Source organism: Haplochromis burtoni, unplaced genomic scaffold, assembly GCF_018398535.1.
Source record: "Haplochromis burtoni strain Fernald_Lab_line unplaced genomic scaffold, NCSU_Asbu1 Contig_1989, whole genome shotgun sequence".
NCBI classification, from domain to species: domain Eukaryota; kingdom Metazoa; phylum Chordata; class Actinopteri; order Cichliformes; family Cichlidae; genus Haplochromis; species Haplochromis burtoni.
Genome location: NW_024584350.1, coordinates 4,524 through 10,598, shown reverse-complemented (window position 1 = coordinate 10,598; position 6,075 = coordinate 4,524).

Genomic DNA, 6,075 nt, shown 5'->3' with positions numbered 1-6,075 from the left:
TAAAAGCACTTGAAAAAGGCAAAATCCCATGTAAAATTAGGGCAACAAACTGTATTGTCATTACTGAACATAACCGTATTTTTATGAGAAAGTTATTTTCTGTTATTTTCTGGTATTATTTTGCTGATTTTATAACACTGGAAAATAACTCAAAATGTTAGAAATATTCCAGTATTATAAAATCAGCACTGCTCAGTGTTAGCCATTGTTAATCTTCAAAACTGGTTACTAGGTTACTTTTAAACATATAACACTGTCAAAAGTGTTAATTTAACACTCAACAGTGTTGTATTTAACACTCAGAGGTGTGGACCCATATAGACACTCTCCAGTGTTAATTTAACACTGGAGATTTTGCTGTGCAGTTTGTTTGTTGGGCAACTTGGATGATGTCACTACAGAGATGAATACAGCCCACATGGTTCTCACTGCCCTGTGCATTGTCAAGAAGATTGTCCTCATGAACTTGGTGTGTCGCGGGGGTTGTGGGTGTGTGCATGCATGGGGCCCAGGCCTCTGGGGGCTCTGGTCCTCTGGTGATTGAATGTTTGGGTGGGTGTAGTTTTCCTCTGCAGTGGGGTTGGGTGGACTGCCCCGGGCTCTGTGGGGCTTGGTGGTGCTGCTACTGTGGGCCCGGGCTATCCGGACCCAGCCCCCCTGCCCTTTGTGGATTCCAGGGAATGGGGGTGCATACTGGGGTCAGTGGCAGAGCTGGCCCCAGCAAGGGGGTACTTGGACCTGGGGGGTATAGAGTATGTTTGGGGAGTGTGAGTCTGTGTACAGTGTTCATTTTTGTTTGTCTCCATATTGGGCAAGTTCTGAGTATTTGTATATGTGTGAATGAGGGTGGGAATGCAAGTTTGTGTCTGTGTGTGCCTGTTTGTCTATGTTTATGTGTCAGGTTGAATCTTAGACTTCACCTCTCTGGGAGCATCTCAGGTTCGGGGGAGATAGATGTGGGGGCCCATCTCCCCCCAATCCACTCCCTGCCAGTTGCCCGATGCTGATGTCCGGTGTTTGGGGCTGGGTACTTGGGTGTGCACCAGCAGAGCCTGCGGGCATGTTGCCGTAGCCCACTGTGGCTTCTGCACTGTGGCTGCTGGCGGACCCCCAGCATCTGGGATCTTGGGGAGTCTGGGACTCACCTAAGCTTTTTTCTAGGAGGGTGGCATGGCTGCTCCTCCCGTGGTCCTCCCTGGGCTCTCGTGCTCTGTGGGGCCTCTATATCTCTTGGCCCTGGATCTCCTCCATGCCTACTTCATGTCCTGGGGGGCAGGGCTCCCCATACTTACTATTAGATATATGGAGAAACCATGTGAATAGTGTGGTGTAATCTGTTTGAGTATAATCTGTTTTATTGTGAAAGGGGGTTCTGAAACAGGAAGTAGATAATAAAGGTCGGAGTTTGATGTTTGAGTGCTCTACAAGGTGTCGCTTGAATCCTTGCCTAAAACCACGACATGGTGTCAAAAGTGGGATTACAGTAAGAGCCTTGTCATCGGGGAGTGACAGCAAGCGGCTTTGGGAGCGGTAAAGAGTTTTTCTCCAGACGATAAGATGTCGGACGAAGAAGCGGGAGCTAGCGCAACAGCCCCACAAGCAAGCTAACGGCGGCTATAATGCAAACGCCAACTTACCCCCGAATGCCACATTCACCATCCAGCCTCCCGAGCTGTTTGATTTCTCAAAGCCACAGCAATGGGAAAAGTGGATAAGGAGGTTTGAAAGATTTCGACTTGCAAGCAACCTGCACCTTAGCTCAGAGGCTAACCAGGTAAACACACTCATCTACTGCATGGGGGATGAAGCAGATGATATCCTCCGAGGGCAAGCTTTATCGGACATACAAAGGCAGCAGTACCAAGCAGTAAGAGACACTTTGGATACGTACTTTGTTCCCAGGAAAAACATTATCTATGAGAGAGCCCGCTTTAATCAAAGAACACAGCAAGCTAATGAGACTGTTGACTCGTTTGTCACCGTACTTTATGCTTTAGCTGAAAACTGCAGCGAAGCACAGGGAACAAAAGCATTCAACATTCAAACCCCGAAGAGAACGTAAATGCACAACAAAGGACAAAACACCAAATGGGAGATCATGCTACAGGTGTGGGAAAACCCCTGCGCATGGTAAAGGACAATGCCCAGCAAAAGATGCAACATGTCACTCATGTGGTAAAAGAGGACACTTCAGTAAAGTGTGTAAATCTGTTAAATCTGTGCATGTGATAGAAACAGAGAAAAGTGATGATACACCCGTGTTTCTTGGTTCTGTAGACGCAGGTTCAGATCCTTGGTATGCAGACCTTACTATCAGAAACCACAAAGTTAGATTTAAGATAGACACAGGAGCTGACGTCTCTGTTATCCCAGCCCAGATGTATTACTGCATAAACCAAAATGAGACAGAGTTATGTAAACCAGATAGACCATTGTTTGGTCCAGGTGGTACTCCACTTGATGTGTTGGGTATGAGCAGAGAAACAATTTGCAAAGGTGAACAGGGAATACAGGAAAATGTGTACATTATCAAAGATTTGCACATAGCACTGTTAAGCAGGCCAGCAAGTGTCAAGCTGAACCTTGTGTGTAGAGCTGACAGTATTGACATGAATGTGTTGAATGAGAACTACCCAAAGCTGTGTCAGGGATTAGGTTTAATGCAACAACCTTATACGATTAAGTTGAAACCCAATGCTGTGCCTTTTTCCCTGGCCACACCAAGACGGGTCCCCATCCCTTTGTTAGGAAAGGTGAAACGGGAAACTGGAAAAGGACATGGAGTCCATGGGAGTAATCAGCAGAGTTGAAGAACCAACAGAATGGTGTGCAGGTATGGTCCCAGTGCCAACAAAAAACGACTCTGTGCGTATTTGTGTTGACCTCACTCACCTCAATGAAGCAGTGTGCAGAGAAAAGTACATCCTGCCTTCGGTTGAACAGACATTAGGATTCTCTGGCGGGAGCAAAAGTCTTCAGTCAAGTTAGGACGCAAACAGAGGCTTCTGGCAGGTTCCATTGTCACCAGAGTCAGCACACTACACGACATTCATTACACCCTTTGGGCGCTTCCACTTCAACAGACTTCCTTTGGAATAGCGTCTGCCCCAGAACATTTTCAGCGTAGAATGTCAGTGATCCTTAATGGGCTGCCAGGCGTGGTCTGTCACATGGATGAATTCTCATTTGGGGACAGGATCAGCAGGAGCACAACGCCAGACTGCACACAGTGCTCAATAAACTACAAGAGGCCGGTGTCACACTAAACCTGGAGAAATGTGATCTGAGCAAACAGGAAGTGAAGTTCCTCGGTCACGTTTTGTCTGCGGAGGGAGTACAGCCAGACCCAGATAAAATTAGAGTGATCACAGCAATGAAAGAGCCATCAAACGTCAGTGAAGTGCGCAGCTTTCTCGGGATGGTTAACCAATTAGGCAAATTCATCCCAGGACTGGCCAAAAAAGACAAGCCCCTAAGAGACCTGCTCTCGAAGAAAAATCAGTGGGTTTGGAGCTGCGCACAGCAAAAAGCGTTCAATCAGCTAAAAGGCGATCTGACGTCAACTCCCATTCTTGCACTCTATGACCCAAACAAAGAGTTAAAACTGTCTGCAGATGCTTCCTCCTATGGACTGGGAGCAGTCCTATTTCAAAAAGAGGGAGAGCAATGGAGACCTGTTGCATATGCGTCTCGTTCTTTAACGGAAACAGAACAGAGGTATGCACAGGTGGAGAAGGAGGCGCTTGGACTAACATGGGGTTGTGAAAGATTCAAAGATTTTCTCATCGGGAGACACTTCTCCTTAGAGACTGACCACAAGCCACTCTCAGCCTGCTTAGGCCAGCAAGCTCCTAACCGAGCTTCCACCCAGAATCCAACGGTTCCGCCTAAGGCTCATGAGGTACAGTTACACCATCTCACACACTCCAGGCAAAGCACTCCTCACAGCAGATGCACTGTCACGTCACCGTTGAGCGTGAAGCCCGCTTAGCTTCTGTAAGAGACAAGGTACAGCTGAACTACGTTGGATGACGACACAAGTAATATATGTGGATGAAATCCAGTCAAGAATGCCATGCCTGCTAACCTCAGACGATACATCACACAATGTTAAAGGAACCAGTCTTAAACCGACAAGCATCAGTGCTCAGATGTCATGGCTTGTTTGTCAGAAGGCAGCTGGCGCAGGAATACAGCCATCTCAAGAGCCCATATTCACAGGACTTTACCAGCAGCTTATAGCGCGTTCGGCATGTAACACTAGCAGTCCAGGATTCTGCACAAAGCAATGGTGAGGCTGAGCGTCATGTCCAAACTGTGAAAAGTCTGCTAAAGAAAGCAAAAGACCCATATCTTGCACTTCTAGCTTACAGAGCAACCCCATTGGCTAATGGATATAGCCCTGCGCAACTACTAATGGGATGAAGACTGCGCACGTCAGTTCCCCAGCTTCCTTCTTTGCTCAATCCCAGCCTGCCCAACAAGGCTACAGTGTTGACAAAAGCGAGAGAGAGAGTGATGAAGGACAGTGTTGCGTACAACAGGAGACATCGTGTGACAGAACTTCCTCCACTCTCACCGGGACAACCAGTGTGGATTACAGACACTACAGGGAGTGCAGAATTATTAGGCAAATGAGTATTCTGTCCACATCATCCTCTTCATGCATGTTGTCTTACTCCAAGCTGTATAGGCTCGAAAGCCTACTACCAATTAAGCATATTAGGTGATGTGCATCTCTGTAATGAGAAGGGGTGTGGTCTAATGACATTGTGGCGGGGCGTGGCCTGCGGTGCCGTGCAGAGGAGGCGGACGCACCTGCACGGCATCCGCAATCACGCCCCGCCGAATTAAATATTGTACTGGGTCCTGTGGTTGGGTTGTTGTGGTAATGTTGAGCGGGCAGCGGGAGAGCTGCAGCTCTGTTTGCGTTGTAAACAGCAACCGGCTAAGTATTAATAAAAAGCATCAAAATGCCACTGGGTCTGCCGTGTATGTTTACAGTGGTGCCGAAACCCAGGACGGGAGGCACGGCAGATCCAGGAGTGGGCCAGCAGAGGGAGGAGCTGGCGAGAATGGTGGCCGAGCTGGCGGCCACGCAGCAGGAGCAGGCGGCGGTGTGGCGCCGCAGGCGGGAAGAGCTGCAGGACCAGACCGAACGCCACCTGCAGAGGATGGAGAATCTGGCGGCGCTGATCCGGTCCTGCCCGACACCACCGCCACCCCCACCGGCGCTTCCCAAAGGCGCTGGAGTGGAGGAGATCCAGTCCGTGCAGGCGCCCGTGCCGGCCCCCGGGTTGCGACCAACTAGCACGCAGCCTGCCACAGCGCCTGTCCCCACACCTCGCGTGGGAGCCGCTGGGGCTCTGCAGGGCCCGGTGCCCGTTCCTGCGCCCCGGAAGAAGGCGGCGGAGCCGGCAGCGGCGAAGGCGGCGCCCGAGGAGCCGCTCCAGCCGGGAGAGACAGCGGCGATGGCGGCGCCCGAGGAGCCGCTCCAGCCGGGAGAGACAGCGGCGATGGCGGCGCCCGAGGAGCCGCTCCAGCCGGGAGAGACAGCGGCGATGGCGGCGCCCAAGGAGCCGCTCCAGCCGGTAGAGGCAGCGCTGGAGGCGCAGTGAGGGGAGCTGCTCCCACCGGGAGGGGCGGAGAAGCCACGGGATAAGTCGGTGGTGCCCGTGCTAGGGGAGTCGCGCCACCGAAGCCCGAGGTTAGCGGGGTGAGCAGAGCGGCCTCACCTCCACCAGAGGCCGGTGCCTGCCGGACATCTGCCCAGCCGCCTGCGAGCTGGGGCGCACGACCGTACCAACAGCGCCGCGTCCACCTGCCACGCGGCCGACCTCCGGACCAGCTTCGCCGACGCTGCTGGGTTCGCAGGCGGCCACCTGAACTCACAACTCCCCGTCGCTTGGCCAGGGCCCGGGGGCGCCGACGGTCCGGGCTGATCCCCTCTCCCGCTCGCGGTGGGGGGAGTACGTTCGGCCGGATGGTTCCCCGGCCTCAGTCGGGCGATGGGGGTATGTGGCGGGGCGTGGCCTGCGGTGCCGTGCAGAGGAGGCGGACGCACCTGCACGGCAT